The sequence below is a fragment of the Sus scrofa genome, chromosome 8 (genome assembly GCF_054392235.1).
Source record: "Sus scrofa isolate SSC_HxYL_T2T_F1_AM1 chromosome 8, Sscrofa_HxYL_maternal_Yorkshire_Landrace_v2.0, whole genome shotgun sequence".
Lineage (NCBI taxonomy): Eukaryota > Metazoa > Chordata > Mammalia > Artiodactyla > Suidae > Sus > Sus scrofa.
Genome location: NC_139390.1, coordinates 4,009,241 through 4,026,180, shown reverse-complemented (window position 1 = coordinate 4,026,180; position 16,940 = coordinate 4,009,241). Strand labels below are relative to the sequence as shown.

General features: G+C 49.3%; 1 protein-coding gene and 1 long non-coding RNA gene across 8 annotated transcripts in view; one reads left to right on the top strand and one right to left on the bottom strand.

Moving 5' to 3' along the window:
* Window positions 1–3,159: 3,159 nt before the first annotated feature.
* KIAA0232 (KIAA0232 ortholog) overlaps window positions 3,160–16,940 on the top strand; it is an 88,353-nt gene continuing 74,572 nt past the window's right edge. For all 7 annotated transcript variants that reach the window (XR_014812089.1, XR_014812090.1, XM_084971424.1 and 4 more), the window contains exon 1: window positions 3,160–3,259. The gene's annotated coding sequence lies outside the window, so the exon portion shown is untranslated. The remainder of the gene's footprint in view (window positions 3,260–16,940) is intronic.
* On the bottom strand, window positions 8,647–15,895 carry LOC146400293 (uncharacterized). The gene is made up of 2 exons (XR_014812138.1): window positions 10,132–15,895; window positions 8,647–8,726 (listed from the first exon to the last, which is right to left on the bottom strand). It is a non-coding gene; the product is annotated as an uncharacterized LOC146400293 (long non-coding RNA).

The window sequence follows — 16,940 nt, the reverse complement described above, 5'->3', positions numbered from 1 at the left end:
AAAGCATCCTGGACTCAGTCTTCTTCCGCTGTTCACCACGCACGCACTGGGTTAAAAAAATCACTGCCCCAGGTGGCATCTACCTGAATCCTTGCTGGCACCCCAAGCATCTAGGTCAGAGGGCACTGGGAGTTGCCATTTTCTCCCTCTCACTGCCTTGTCCTCAGGCAGGGGTTAAAGAGCGGCAGCAGGTGGTCTAAGTCTTGAGAGATGCATGATCACGGACGTACATGGAAGCCGAGAAGGTTTCTCTTTAGAAACTCCTGAGGCGGGACTCCTTCTTTTCCACGCCAATTGTGCTTTAACGCCAGGGTCCTCTGGCCTCCTTTGCATTCCCTGGGGACCTTGACCCACAAGAGCATGGAAGCCAAGGTCATCTCGACTTTGTCTTGGCTGATTTCTACCCAGGAGCTTTAGGGAAGGTCAAAGGCAGGGAGGCACACAAAGCGGGGTGGGTACATGCTTGAGAAGGCTTTCGGATCCCTCCCAGGAACACAGGGTGGTTTGCTCTTGTTTCTGTCCCCTTAGACTGCGTTACCAATGACCTGTCAGTCGTGGTGGCAAGCCCTGTCGTCGTGGGTCAGTCAACACTGGCCAAGATGACAGTTTTCCTGGAATACAGGTGTTAGGTGAAAGGGAGGATGAGCTTAAGGAGTAAACAAACAAACAATGAAGATAATTTCAGATACCAATAAGAGCTGTCAATAAAAAAACAAAACAGGATGGTGGCGTCATGACTGGGAAGGCCGGCTACTCTAAAACGGGGATCAGGAAAGGCATCTCTCTCTGAGCAGAGGACATTGTAGCTGGAGCCTTGAGCAAGGAGGATTCCGCTCTGCAAAGACCTGAGGAGAGAGGAGAGAGAGATCTGGGAAGAAAAATCAGCAAGTGCAAAGGCCCAGAGGCTGAAGTTGGCCCAGCCTTCCAGGACTTCAAAGCGGATCATCCGGAAGCAGGAGGGAAAAAATAATCAAGATACTTTCATTCTCTAATCTGTAATTCCAGCCCCCTCCCACCACTTCGGAATTCGACTAATCTAGTTAATGCCGCCTCAGTTTAAATATCTCTTCTTCCAAGAAATTTGTGGTGTATAAACACTGGTCTGCAGCAAATGAGAACACAAAGTCAGTAACTGTGTGTGTGTGTGGCTATAAAGTTGCCAACTGTGTTTCCTTTCTTCTGAGAATATCTGAGAGATATTGTTGCTACAGTCATGGTTCAATCCCTAGTGGTTCCAGGACTGGCTCCATACCCAAACTAGAGGATGCTCGAGTCCCTTATATAAGATGGCACAGTATTTGCGTACAACCTGTGCACAGCCCCCTCCCCCAGACTTTAAATCATCTCTAGATTACTTATAACACCTAGCACAATGTAAATGCTATGTAAATAGTTATAAATACAATGTAAATGTGAGGTAAATGGTTGTGGCAAATTCCAACCTTGCTTTTGGAACTTTCTGGATTGTTTTTCCCCCTGAATATTTTGATCCCTGGTGGGTTGAATCTGCAGATGCAGACTCATGGATACAGATGGCCAAGCGTATTTTTAATTTTCATTGTTAATAAGTCCTTTCCACAAAACCATGAATGTAGATGACAACAAAGTGAACAATGTGGCAAAAGCCAAAAGTTGACCACTCTTTGCAAATCCCCTATATCTGGGGGGGAATTTCACTGGTCTGTGAAATCCCAGGTCTGGGAGCACCTGGGAGCTAGACTCCAAAGCTTCACTACTTGTCCCTTCTTGGCACCCAGTTCACTCTGGAACTCCCGCGTGCACACTTTCATTCTCTCCCTCTTTTCAGAGTTTGATCTCCAGCCAGGCCCAGAACAGGTGCTCCGAAGACACTGATTGAATGCATTGTGATTCATATGGGATGCAGTCAACTGAGAAGAATGCCACAGAAGAAAATTGAGGGGAAGCTGATGAAGGGAGAGAGCTGTGTAAAGGGAGAAGACCCCAGGTCTCAGAGCCAGGAGCTTGGGTCCAAATCCTGCAAGAGGCGGGATGGTTTAGGGGAGTCAGAAAACCTCGCCTACTCACGAGCAGTAAAGTTTAGGAGAAATCGGTAACTATCTCTGAGCCTCAGTTCCTCTCCCGAGTAATGGGGATGGTAGCCTTGACCCAAGATTCTTCTCAAGAACAAAGGACAAGGGTACAGGAAACCCCTTTGTAGACAGTCTGTACATAGTTCGTGGTCCATTCCTCCAGCACCCCCCGCCCCTAGGATCCAGTTTGCCCCTTCCAGTCTGTCAGTGAGCTGGTATGGGAACTTTGCTTCAGTTCTGAACAGAAAAGTCCAGTGGCCAGCATCTAGTAGGTGCTCAACAGATACATCACTGAACAACGGCAGGTAGCGCCCCCCCCCCCCCACCCCCGCACAAGTCCTCGTCCCTCTTTTGTAAATTGGCAATCTCCCACCCGGGCTCAGGGCTCCTTCCTCTCTGCTGCCTATGATACTTAAGCTGCCTTTTTAAGGACAGGCCTAGAAATCACATTTAAGTAAAGTGGGTGGGTGTGAAGAAACTTTGACTAAAAGGTTAGTGCACATTTTTGGTTCCCACTTCCGAATCTTCCAGAATTTATTTTTGCCTACTTAATAAAAACAGCCATGTCACATTTCTTTAGCTTGTCTTCTGGGTTAAAAAAAAATGTTAAACCGCCCACTCCAGCCATCCCAGGACGCAGCGAGGAGGGGGGCGCAGACAGGTGGAGCATGTGCCGGGAAGCAGGAGCGGCCGAGGCGGCCCGGGGGCGGGAAGGGTGGCGGCGGAGTTTAAGGGCTTTTGCCAAGAGCAGCCCCACGCGCCCCTCCGCAGGGGCAGCCTCGGCTCCGACAACTCGCACACTGGGTGGGCTCCCGCCTCCGGCCCTCGAGCCTCTCAGGACCCAAGCGCGGCTGCAGAGCTGGCCCGGGCCAGGGGGCCCTCCGCGCGCCCGCACGCCCCCGCCCCGGGGCCCCGCGCCCGCTGGAGGGGCGGGGCCCCGGGGCGGGGCGGTGGCGCTGATGTAATCCCGGCGCCTGGGCGGAAGGATATGGAGCGCGCCCGGTTGGCGGGGCGCTGAGGCCAGTTGCCGGGTAACGGAGCGGAGCGGCCGCGGCGCGCCGCCTCCCGCCCTCCGCCGAGTGGCGCCGGAGCCGCCGCCGCTTTACGTAAGGCGCAGGCCAGGGCCGCCCGGCGCTCGGCAGCGGCTCGGAGCCCTCGGAGCGAGGAGGCGCCCTCGCCGGCCGCCGCGCCGCCCGGCTGCTCAGCAGGTACCGCGGGCGGGCGCAGGGTGGGCTGGGGCCCCTCGGCCCGGCAGGCGCAGGCCGGGCCGGGCGGGCCGCCGCAGCGGGGCTCCGGGGCCGGCCTGAGGGAGGCCGGGCCGTCCCGCCGGGCCGCGGGCTCCGCGAGGACCCCGGCCGGGCCCCGGGCGTGCGGTGGGCTGCGGGCCCGGCGACCCCCGCCCTGGGGACCCCTGCGCCGGGCTCGGCGCGCGCGGGGGGCGGGCGATGAGTCCGCACAATGGGCCGGTGTCGCCGCGCTGGGAGCGGCTCTCTGGGGGGAGGCGAGGCGGGGAGTGGATGTGCGGCCGGGCTGCGGAGCCCGGGGAGCGGCGGCCGCGGGGCTCCCGGCGCGGCCGGCCGGCGGGTGGGCGCTCGCGGCGCTGCCCTCGCCCCGCCGCGTCCGCCCGCCCCCTCCCCTCCTGCATTGTCCTTTAGGGGCCGGGGAAGGGAAACCGCCGGCGGGGGAGGGGCGGGGCGGGGCGGGGCCGGCGCCGACTGACGGGCCTGCGGGCCGGTGGCGCTGCGCGCGCGGGGCGGGCGCTGGCGGCGGGGCGGGCCCTGCGGCGCAAGGTTCGCCGAAGGTTACGGCCGCCCGCGGGAGGGACGGGCCCGCAAAGTCACCCGCGGCGGCGGCGGCGCGGGAGGGCCGGGGCCCGCTGGGGCGGCTCCCGAGCCCTGGCGGCCCCGGCGGCCCTTCGGCGCTGCCGGCTCGGCGGCGTCCGAGGAGCGGGTGGTCGCGTGGGAAATGCTGCCTGCCGCGCCGGGACGCGGCGTGCGGCGCGCGGTTGACAGGCCCTGCCTGGCGCCTGGCGGCAGACCCCCAAATCGTGACAGGCCCGGTTTAAGATTTCTCTTTGGCCACCTTTCAGTTTCAGTCCTTTCTCGGCAAGCTCTGGAGAGCTAACCTCGTAGAGTGTAGATTGAGCGGCTCGGGGGACATGCGGTGCTTTGAAATGGTTTAACTCACTGTGCTTTCTGCTAATAAAGACCCGGGGAGGATTCCTGGCTGTCTAGGTTGGCTGCTTCATTCAAGTTCCTGAGAATGAGTTTTGCTTCTCTGGGTCTTCGCTCGTTTTGAAAAAAAAGCAGGGGTGGAAGACTGGTGTGGGGGGAGGGGTGCGCAGTTTTGATGACTAGGTGATGCTCTGGGTAAAACTAACTATACAGTCAAATCCCCAAGCTAGGTTTCTCTTATGCGGTATAAGCCCGAACACCTTGGCCGTTTCATAGGCTTTGAATTTAACGAGGGGAAATCTACCCCTCCGCAGCCTGAAGGTCACATAGCCTCCCATCGGTTATTTTGGATTGATCCATTCGTGAGTGGGTCTCAGGACCTGAATGACGTTTCCTTGTGGCCAAGATTATTTATGAAATTGTGCCTCTGCATACCTATACGTAAGCTTCATGCCGATAATACTTTTTATGTCTCTATTCAGTGGCTGTACTTACTGAATAATGCATTTTTAATAATTCAAAAATATTTACTGCTTCCGGAGTTCTCTTCATGGCCCGGCAGTAACGAACCCGACTGGTATCTATGAGGATGGGGGTTTGATTCCTGGTGTCGTTCAGTGGGTTAAAGATCTGCTGTTACTGTGAGCTGTGGTGTAGATCGCAGATGCGGCTCAGATCTGGCATGGCTTGTGGCATAGGCTGGCAACTGCAGCTCTGATTCGACCCCTAGTCTGAGAACTTCCTTATGACGTGGGTATGGCCCTAAAAAGATCAAAACAAAACAAAAAATGTATTTTGCTGCTTCAGGTTGGGCATATGTATAAAGGTTCTTACATAAGCCGGTGTCATCAATGACATGTCACTTTGGCCACTGAAACATTGAAGGAAGAAGATAATATTACTCCTAATATTTTGTAGAAAGTAGAACTAGAGGTACAGATTTTTTGTTTTTAAAGAAAAGTATGGGGAGTTCCCATCGTGGCATAGTCCTGGCGAATCCACCTGGTATCCATGAGGACGCGGGTTCGATCCCTGGCCTCACTCAGTGGCTTAAGGATCTGGCATTGCCATGAGCTGTGGTGTAGGTCACAGACGAGGCTCAGATCTGGTGTTGCTGTGGCTCTGGTGTAGGCTGGCAGCTCCAGCTCCAGTTAGACCTCTAGCCTGGGAACTTCCATATGCCACAGGAGTGGCTCTAAAAAGACAGAAAAAAAAGTACAGGTCTTTAATCATGGCATTAGCATAAGGCAAATTTGTAATTATTTTCAAGGTAGTTACCTTATATTTCAGACAAATTGTAAACACTTAAGAAAATTAAGTCAATTTTTAGCACTTATGATATCACAGACCACTCTGTGCTTTATTGTACAGAACACTTTTCAAAAGCATTAGGGTTTTTTTTTTTTTTTTTTGCATTGGGCAGAAAAGTATTGAGTCTGGGTTTTTCTCCCTGTTTTAGCAGCATTGGACTTGGAGCAATGAATGGGCTCTGAGCCCGTGTTCTTGTCTGTGAAATGGGAAGAGTGATGCCTGTGAAATCCTCCCATCACCGTTCAGTCCCTTTAAAACTATCAGTGTGCTAGTGTGTCAAAGCCTCAGATTCCTTTCTGGGCTTCCGGCTTTCTTAGGCTCCTCCCCACCCCTTCCTCTCTGCCCTTTGCCTGACTGTCAGGTCACCTTTCCCGAACGCAGATTGGATCTTGTCAGCCTCTGGCTCAGAAAGCCTCTGAGACTGCCCACTGGTGGGAGACCAGATCCAGACCTAGCAGCCTCTCATTTAAGGCCCCTCACTCCGGCCCCAGGTATCGTTAGACTTTGCCGGTTCTCTTCGCTCTCTTTCTGCACCGCGCTGCCGACTGAGCCTTCGCTCGGTTCTCCAGACGAGCCGAGCGGCTTCATCCCTTCTTCCCTTACATCCTTTTCCCTGATAGCGACGCCCGGTCTCACTTGCACCTTCTCCAGCTTTCAAAAGCCCTCGTCTGATTTTCTGTCTCCTCTGCAGCCCTCTGGAAGTCCTATGGAAGTGAATTATTCATTTCATAATCCTCTGTTCTTACTTTCATTATTGCCTGTATCACGTGTTATGTATGTTAAACTCTGGCTGTGGGGACCATGTCTTTATTTTACCCCCCTACACCTCGCTCAAGAGTTTAAACATGGAGGTGTTCAAATGTTTGCTAAATAAAGTCAAATTCTGTAATCCACCTTATGGTTTTTTTTTTTTTTTTTTTTTTTTTTGTCTTTTTGCCGTTTCTAGGGCCGCTCTCGCGGCATATGGAGGTAGGTTCCCAGGCTAGGGGTCTAATCGGAGCTGTAGCCACCGGCCTACGCCAGAGCCAGAGCAACGTGGGATTTGAGCCGCTTCTGTGACCTACACCACAGCTCACAGCAATGCTGGATCCTTAACCCACTGAGCAAGGCCAGGGCTCGAACCTGCAACTTTATGGTTCCTAGTCAGATTTGTTAACCACTGCGCCATGACGGGTACTCTTGGGATATTATTATTATAAAGTATTTTAATAACAAACATCAACCACAACACTGGAAATGCAGTTTTATGTTGAAGATGGTTAATATTTAGCATATTCCTTTTCAGTTATTTTTGACCTCTCATAAAATACCAAGTGGTATTTTTATACAAAATACAAACAGCTACCTCTGCCATCTGTTGAAACTTGCAGGGCTCATGAGCCAGCACTGCTGGCTAAAGTCACTGCACCCTGTCTCTTGGGAAAGGGGATCAGAGTACAAGTTTTAAAATATTCCTTACCTTTGAAGGTAACTGTACTCCCAGCAAACTACATGCTTTTTGTTTAAAACATTTTTGGTTGGGTTTTTTCAGAGATTTATTTTACTCGTAAGTAGTAAACTGCTTTTGAGGGTCTTATTTAGAGAACAAAAGACAGAAGCCTGAGATTCAGGCTTGTGTCTTAGCTCCTCTCTCAGCCCCTGGGTTACCCAGGGCAAGTTGGTTAAATCTCTCGGACTTCAGTTTCTTTCTTGATCATGTGAAATGCGAACAGTCTTGTCTGCACTGTTTTTGCTTTGCGATGTTACTTAAAGTGCTATTCTTTGTGTACTGCACACCTTGTTCAGATAAAAGGTAGTAAGATAACTACATCACAACTATTCATCCTCCTGTTACCCAGGCTGGAAACTTTTTTTTTATTAAGTGAAATTATGCTTTATTAGGGAGGCTCAATATCTTAATTGATGCTAGTCATTGATTGAAAAATTAAATATTGAAAAAGAGCAATTTTTAAAAAATTCTCATTTTTATGAGTGTACTCATGGCATGTAGAGGTTCCTGAGCTAGGGATTGGATCCAAGCTGCAGCTGCAGCCTACTCCGAACCTGCAACAATCAGGCGGGAAACTTTTTTTTTTCCCCACCTTTTTATGGCCACTTCTGTGGCATGTGGAAGTTCCTGAGCTGGGATAGAATTGGAGCTGTAGCTGAGGCCTATACCACAGCCACAGCCACACCAGATCTGAGCTGCAGCTTGTGGCAATGTCGGATCCTTAACCCATTGAGGGAGGCGGGGGATGGAACCTGCATCCTCACAGAGACCATGTTGAGGTCTCAACCCACTGAGCCACAGTGGGAACTCCCAGACTGGAATCTTTTTTCTTTTTGTCTTTCCTAGGGCTGTACCCACGGCATATGGAGGTTCCCAGGCTAGGGGTCCAGTCGGATTTAGAGCTGCCAGTCTACACCAGAGCCACAGCATCGCCAGATCCGAGCCACGTCTCTGACCTACGCCACAGCTCACAGCAATGCCGGATCCTTAACCCAATGAGCCAGGCCAGGGATTGAACCCAAAACCTCATGGTTCCTAGTTGGATTCGTTGACCACTGAGCCAGGACGGGAACTCCTGGAAACTGAGTCTTCCCTTTCTTGACCAGAATTTTACCAGCTCTGCCTCCATGTGTCTTTTCTATCAACCTCCGCCCCCCAGTGTTTCCCCTGCACCTGCCCTTCCTGGCTCTGGTCAGTCCTTATGTAGTTGTCATCGTGAGCCCCCTGAGTGGCCTCCCTTTTTCTAGCCTCTCTGGTCCTCCTGTGTTGTTACCAGAATTAGTCAGTATGTAAATCATACCATGCCCTGCCCAGGTATACACCAGACGTTCTCACCACTTCCCCCCATTCCATCACACCTGAGGCCTCTGACCCACTTCAGTCTGTAGGCTTGCCCCTATGGATTTTCTCCTTGGAGGCACCACCACCTGGCAGGTTGGGAATTCGTGTTAAAGGGTTAGGAAATTCTCCTATGGCCTGTGCCATTTGGCTTCCTTCTAAAGTTTAGCGTTTCTCTTATCACCTTGTATTTCCGCCCTGGACCTCTCACCGTCTTTTTTTTTTTTTTTTTGTCTTTTTTTGCCATTTCTTGGGCCGCTTCTGCGGCATATGGAGGTTCCCAGGCTAGGGGTCTAATCAGAGCTGGAGCCACCGGCCTACACCACAGCCACAGCAACGCGGGATCCGTGCCGCATCTGCGACCTACACCACAGCTCTCGGCAACACCAGATACTTAACCCACTGAGCAAGGGCAGGGAGCGAACCCGCAACCTCATGGTTCCTAGTCGGATTCGTCAACTATGGCGCCACAACGGGAACTCCCTCTCGCCGTCTTCAGGGTTGTTTAACCGCCTTCTTTACTCTGGAATGTCCTTGCTGCTTTTTTCTTATCAGAATACTTAATACCGAAGGCTTGGTTTAAGGCTTGGTTTAAACGCCCCTACTTCTGTGAAAGAAGAAGCTTCTCCAGATTTTCAGAATTAGCTCCTCCTCATGTCCCACAGGTGCTTGAGGATCCCTCAGCTCGGCTGGTTGTTCTTTTCCTCTTTTTAGTTTAGTCTTACGAATTCCTTAAGGGAAGAGAGGGAAATTGTATCCATTGTTGATTGCCTCTGGTGTGCAGTGTAGTCTTTCACGTACTATTTATTCATTTAAACGCTTGGTTGGACTAACTCATTCACTCAGTCACCCTGCATCCTCTGAATTTAGCAGAGGGGGAGTGGGATTGGAATGGTTTTATGAGAGGTTCGTGAATCCATACTCAGGGCCCAGCACATGGAAATGCTCAGTAAGTGGCAGCTTTTAGCTATTCGTTGGAGCGGGTGTAGAGAACACTAGTGGTTGGGTTTGTTGGTTGATTCTGTATGTTGGTTACTATACCAAGATTTATTTCTGGCCCCTGTGTAAAGGGAAAAAAAATCATCTGGTCTCCAACTTCATCTCCATTCTTTCATTAGTTTTGGGAATAAAGCAGAAAAGTGAGTATTTGGGTGGAGGGAGCTTTCGCATAAGCAGATTCATGATGGTTGTCCTAAATTCTTCTAAAGTCGGGCAGACCTCTCTGTAGGTGATACAGGTTTTTTGCATGTGGCTTAAGAAAGTCAGGGAGAAATGGATTGTCAAATTTTATACTTTGTTACTTTCAGTAAGGCACATGTTTTCATTTTAATCTTACATCTTATAATTATTCGTTAGGCAATAGAATCTCCTTATTTAGTGTTTGGAGTGACTTAAAATTTTGTTGTTGATATCTCCAAAGCTTTTTCTTGTCATTAGGTTTTCTTCATGGTTCTCTGTCTCTTCCCTTGTCTGCTCTGCCGTCTTGCCTCCTGGCTGGATAGGGAGAGGCTAGGTGAGAAAAACCAGCTGTAATTTTGAAACTTTTAATTAAATATTTAGTTACTATTTTTAAGTTTATATGCATTACTAATTGACAAGTTGTATCCAGAAACTTCAAAAAGGAGCATCTTTTTTTTTTGTCTTTTTGCCTTTTCTAGGGCCGCACCCCTGGCATATGCAGATTCCCAGGCTAGGGGTCCAGTTGGAGCTGTAGCCGCCAGCCTGTGCCAGAGCCATAGCTACATCAGATCTGAGCTGTGTCTGTGACCTACACCACAGCTCACGGCAACGCCAGATCCCCAATCCACTGAGCAAGGCCAGAGATCGAACCCGCAACCTCATGGTTCCTATTCAGATTCGTTAACACTGAGACACGATGGGAACTCCTAAAAAAGGAGCATCTTTGGTCTTCCATCGAGGCTCAGTGGAAACGCATCTGATGAGTATCCATGAGGACGCAGGTTTGGTCCCTGGCCTCTCCCAGTGGGTTAAGGATCCCAGTGTTGCTGTGGCTGTGCCCCTTAGCCTGGGAACCTCCATATGCTGAGGGTGCAGCCCTAAAAAGCAAAAAAAGAAGAAAGACATCTATATATTTGTAATAGATCTCTCTTTAAACCTGCCCTGCAGAATTGGGGGTGATAATCCTATCCCAGTGGGTGAACTGGTATCAATGAAAAATAAAGGCAATAGGACAGTTCAAGGTTTAATAATTGCAAAAATGCTTGAGAATGTGTTGCCTTGTGTGTGTTTTTAGCTAGAGTGATGAAGGAATGTGAGGCCTGTGAATACAGGCAGTGTGTGTGTGTGTGTGCGTGTGCGTGTGTGCGTGCGCACGCTCCTGTGACGGGAAGCGAGCCGAGGCACTGTGTGTCTCTAGTGTTTACAGTGCCTGGTGCAGGGAGTAGTCGCTCAGCACACACTGAAATAAGTGAGTCAGTCACCTATGGAGGACAAAATACATGGAAATAGATAAGTGTAAAGGGATGTGCTGCAGCAAATTGTCTCTTTCTTTCTTTCTTTCTAGGAATCTGGTTGTTACCTGAGTAGCGGGAGAAGGTAGAAAGTGGGGAGGGATTTATTTCCCTTTCAGTCAGTAGTTTGTTTCTAGCTCAGTTACATTTTGCAGAGTACCTTTGGTTTTTTGTTTTTTGTTTTTTGTTTTGGTCTTTTTAGGGTTGCACCCACGGCATATGGAAGTTTCCAGGCTAGGGGTCGAATCATAGCGTAGCCGCTGGCCTACACCACAGCCACAGCAACTTTGGATCCAGGCCGCATCTCTCACCTACACCGCAGCTCATGGCAATGCTGTATCCTTAACCCAGTGAGTGGGGCCAGGGATCGAACCTACGTTCTCATGATAGTAGTTGGGTTTGTTAGAGCTAAGCCACAAGAAGTCCTTTTGGAATTTTAATAGCCAGTACATAACTGTTTCAAGATTGTTTGCTCAATCTGGAGATTTATTCAGGCTCTTTGGTTTTTTTTGTTCATTCTCTAGCCTTTTCTTGGGTATCTGATTAACATTTTGCTCCTTGGTAGCATCTTCCCTGAAAATTTTAATGGTGAAAAAGTTGAAAAAAATGTTTTTTATTGAAGTATAATTGACTTACAATACTGTATGAGTTTTGGGTACACAACATAGTGATTCACTTATTTTTATACATTACAGAATGATCACCATGAGAAAGTCGTGATGGAGTAGACACATTTGTGCTCCTTTTTGGTGATGGGTGTTACTGTTACTTGTCACTGCTGCCTTTGATTACCAGTACAGATAATTAAGTACTGATTGTATTCTTTTTTTTTTCGGTCTTTGCCTTTTCTAGGGCCGCTCCTTCAGCGTATGGAGGTTCCCAGGCTAGGGGTCTAATTGGAGCTGTAGCCACCGGCCTACACCAGAGCCCCAGCAACATGGCATCCGAGCCACGTCTGCGACCTACACCACAGCTCACGGCAACGCCGGATCCTTAACCCACTGAGCAAGGTCAGGGATCGAACCCGCAACCTCATGGTTCCTAGTCGGATTCATTTCCACTGCACTACAATGGGAACTCCCAAGTTTCTTGTTTTTATAAAACGTAAAGCTTAATTTTAAACCAGCATTTTTTTTATAATGATTTTTATTTTTTTCCATTATAGCTGGTTTACAGTGTTCTGTCAATTTTCTACTGTACAGCAAGGTGACCCAGTCACACACACCCACATACATTCCTTTTCCTCACATTATCATGCTCCATCATAAGTGACTAGGTACAGCTCCCAGGGCTATACAGCAAGATCTCATTGCTTATCTACTCCAAATGCAAGTTTGCATCTATTAACCCCAAATTTCCAGTCCATCCCACTCCCTTCCCCTCCACAACCATAAGTCTGTTCTCCAAGTCCATGAGTTTCTTTTCTGTGGAAAGGTTCATTTGTGCCATATATTAGATTGCAGATACAAGGGCTATCACACGGTATTTGTCTTCCTCTTTCTGACTTACTTCACTTAGGATGAGAGTCTCTAGTTCCATCCATCAAATATATTTTGAATGATTTACCAAAATATTATTTTGAATGTAAGTAACTCTTATATAAAAACTTTTTTTTTTTTTTTTGGTCTTTTTAGAGCCACACTGGCGCCACATGGAAGTTCCCGGGCTGGGGTCAAATGGAGCTGCAGCTCCTGGCCTACACCACAGCCATGGCAATGCCAGATTTGAGCCTCATCTGCAGCCTGTACCACAGCTCACACCATGCTGGGTCCTTTAACCCATGCGCTGGGCCAGGGATCGAACCCACACCTCCACGGCGACCTGAACTGCTGCCCCCAGCAGGAACTCCCAGTGAAGTAAGAAACCCTCTTACTCTAGGCAGCCAAAAACAAAACAGCTGACCAACAAGTTCCTAATTTCTCTCAATTATCATTGAGCATGCCAAGAATTTCCTTGGTGTCTATTAGCTCTAATAATTTTAGACATTAGGCTGGATATTTTCTGCTCTGCAGTGGTTCTGTGGTACAGTTGTTTACTATTAAGGAAGACAGATTGTTTGTATTGCACATTAAATATTAGGTGAAATAAATTAAAGGCTCAGAATCGGCTTCATGAGGCAGCCACCTGTACCATCAGACAGTGCCGAGACCAGCTCAGCAGGTTGGGGCTGAAGAACGGGTGCCTTGAAACTTAAGGAAAAAAGTTAACATAAAACAAGACACAGAGACATTTACCTTAAGTAAAGGTGGGAACCAGGGATCTCAAGGTCTCAGGGACCTAGAGCGCTGCCTCAAGGAACCGCACTGCTTTTATTGCGCTCTGGAGGATGACGTCAAGCGAGGAGGGGGTTGCAGCTGCAGGATAGAGGTTTTTTAAAAAAGTCACATGGCCGGTTCCGAATAAGCTTTTATTCTGACCTTTGGGCATTTAACACTCATTAGCATTTGAGGAAGCTTGGCGTCAGCTCTCTCTGCAGAGCATCTAGAGACTCACCATTGTGCTTCTGCAGACAGCGTGCCTATCTGCAGCAACCCCGCGTGCCTAGGTTTGCACCTCGGTTCTCCCTGCTAATGCATCTCCTGCTAACGGCCCCTCATAAACCCCTTGGGGCCATGAGGCTCCTCTTTTATTCTTAAGAGGACGTATCACGCCGTGCAAACAGCGGCGTGCAAACGGCGGCGTGCCGATCTGCACTGGCCTGGCGTGCCTAGACCAAGGCATTCCGTCTTCATTCAGCTGACCCCATGAATAACTTATGCCTTTAGGTCTTTGTGCTTAAGCTGAAGTCCTTCACCAGCACTGCGACTGTTTTCCAAGCAGGAAGATGGGGTAAAGCAGGACAAGATGGGGTTTTCAGCAAAGAGGCTAAGAAAACATTGTAGAGACGTGTCTCGCGATAAGACAGGGCTCTCCCTTGCTTTAATGATCTGCTGTCAGAGTCTTGAGGTTCTTAATCATTTTGAACATGGGACTACGTTTTCACTTTGCACTGGACCTCACAAGTTATGTAGCCAGTCCTTTCAGAACTGAAGCATAGAAAAGTGAGACCCTCACCTCGCTGCATCCTGGTCCTGCCCCGTGACGACCCCTAACGTCTGAGTTCCTGGAGAAACTGCTGAACGGAACTCTACAGAAGTCCGTGTGTGCTGTGTTTTCTTGGAAAAGTCCTTAATGATCTAGAATGCTGCACACTTGAGAAATTACTTTTAAAGAGCTCTAGAAAACCTTAGCCGTAAGAAATTGGTACTGCACTGCAGTTTCAGATTTGTATTGGTTTGTTTGTTTTATTCAAAGCATGCTTTACTTGAAGCTTTAGAGAAATAGCTTAAGTCTCGGAGTGTGAAAATACCCATCTGGGATGAGATTTCACTTTCTGAAATCTACTGAAATAAACCCTAAGCCCATCAGAGGCAAGTCAGGAATGAAAGTCAGGTTTATTCATCAGTTTAGGCCCAGTTGAACTGGGGACTCACTAGTGGGTATTTAGGGTTCTTTGGGGCTTTATTTACTTGAGCAGTGTCAGAGTTCGTGGGGAAGGGGAAGGTGGAGGATTCTTAGAAGTAGCTACAAAACATGGGTGGGTCTTCCAGCAAGATTTGTTTTTTTCTTTCGGCCTTGGCATGCAGCAACTTGTGGAATCTCAGTTCCCTGAACCCGGGCACAGCAGTGAAAGCGCCAAGTCCTAACCACTAGACCGTCGGGGAACTCCCTGATAAACTAGTGCCTTTAATCCTCCTGACAACCTTTGAGGGAGGTGGTACATCTTCATTTCATAGATGGTGAAGCTGCAGCTCAGAGATCTCAGGAATCTTCCCTGAGGTTACACAGAATACCTGGCAGAGCCGGAGCCCAAACTTGTATTTTTGCCACTTAGAGTTGATGCATGAACTTTCCACCGCCTGGCTCATCCCAGAGGGTCATTCATTCTCCAGCACTTGACGTGCAGGAGACTTAGACCAGGGGAGAGAGGGAGGGGCAGGAGTGCTGGGAGGAGCCTTCCGACCTCCACGAGGTGTGATCATGTGCCAGGAGGGATGGGGAGGCTCTGGGCAGGGGCAGCCTCAGGTGAGAGCAGTTTGGAGACAGTCTTGGCCAGGCTACTGGGCTCTGGCAGGTAGTCTCGGACCCCTTCCTGGTCAGCACTGCTGGGAGCAGCCTGAGGGACTCATGGCCTGATGCCTTTGCTGTAGTGATTTTGCGCTGCGGCACCTGGAGGCTGTCGTCAGGTGGGTTCCCCAGGGCAGGTTCTCTTGAGGAGCCGTCTGCCCACCACTCTGCTCTGTCCTGGTGAGGCTGGGCAGAGACTGACAGTGCGAGTAAGCATATGGCTACACTGTCAAGTGAAGATTTGAGCTAAGAGGAGAAATAAAGGGAGTCATTGCTCCGGGGCGGTGTAGGGGGGGGGTGCGGAGAAGGGTTCTCTGGTGAGAGGGCAGCTGAGCTGAGACCTGAAGGGAATAAGGAGAAAGATGTGCGCGAGTCTGAGGAGCAGAGCGTGGCGGGGGCGGGAAGCAAGCGAGAGACGATTCTGGTCGTCGTGAAGGTGGAACCCGGAGGATTTGCCGTCGGGCTGGATGTGGGAGGCGAGAGGCATCAGAGGAGACAAGGGTGATGCCAAAGCTTTGGGCCTGACAGTGGAAGCATGGAGCTGCCTTGACTGACATTGGGAAGGTCATGGCCCAGATGGTGGTGGCGAGCATTCCGAGTTTGGGGGGGTTTGTTGTTGGTCAGTGCAGGTTATAAGTTGAGATGCCAGTTAGATACTTGCCTAGTAGCTTGACGGCGCTAGCATTTTGTAGTTCATGAGAGAGAAGAGCAGAGAGAAAGTTTGGAGTAGCCGTGGCATGGATTTATTTAAGATCACAGCCCCAGGGCTGTGCTGTTGAGTCTGGTAGCCCCGAGCCAGCCACTTGTGACTTCTGAGCACATGAAATGTGGCTAATTGGACTTGAGATGTTCCGTATGTGCCAATACACACTAGATTTCAAAGGTATAGTATGGAGAAAAGAATGTAAAATTGCTCATTAATAATCTTTTCTAAAGTAAAAAAAAAAAAAAAAACTCGCTATGGTTGGTTTACAGTGTTGTGCCAGTTTCTGCTGTACAGCAAAGTGACCCAGTTACATACATACACACAAAATATATATGAACACACATTCCCTTTCTTCCATTACCTTCCATCATGGTCCATCCCAGGAGACTGGACACAGTTCCCTGTGCTATACAGTAGGACCTCATCGCTTAGCCATTCTTTCTTTGTTGTCTTTTTAGGGTCACACCTGTGGCATATGGAGGTTCCTGGGCTAGGGGTCGAACTGGAGCTGTAGTTGCTGGCCTACACCACAGCTCACGACAACGCCGGATCCTTAACCCACCAGGTGAGGCCAAGGATCGAACCTGGGTCCTCATGGATACTGGTCAAATTCGTTTCTGCTGAGCCACAACGGGAATTCCTCCTTACTGTTCTAAATGTAATAGTTTGCATCCACTAACCCCAAACTCCCAGTTTATCCCACTCTCTAATATCTTACCTTGATTACATTTGGGTTTTTTATAATGTAATCCTTATTTTTATTTACTTATTTATTTATTTTTGGCCACACTCATGGCATGTGGAAGTTTCTGGGCCAGGGATCGAACTCAAGCCACAGCAGTGACAATGGCAAGTCTTTAACAGCTAGGCCACTGGTGAACTCCAACCTTGATTATATTTGGAGTGGTAATATTTTGGGTCTCTTGAGTTAAATATATCATTAAAATTAATTTCCTGGGAGTTCCTGCTGTGGCACATCAGGATTGGCAGTGTCTCTGGAGCGCCAGGACACAGGTGCAGTCCCCAGCCAGCACAGTGGGTTAAGGATTCACCGCTGCCACAGCTGTGGTCTCAGTGACAACTGCAGCTCAGATATGATCCCTGGCTGGGAACTCCATGTGCCACAGGGAGCCCAAAAAAGAAAAAAATCGTAATTTCACCTGTTTGTTTTGGTTTTACAATGGCTAGGAGAAAATTTTTAATTACATCGCTGTGACTCAAGCGTTGCTATTGGCTGACGCCCGAGGAGGAAGTGAATGTAAATAGAGAAGCGTGTGGCGCTCCCATCATGGG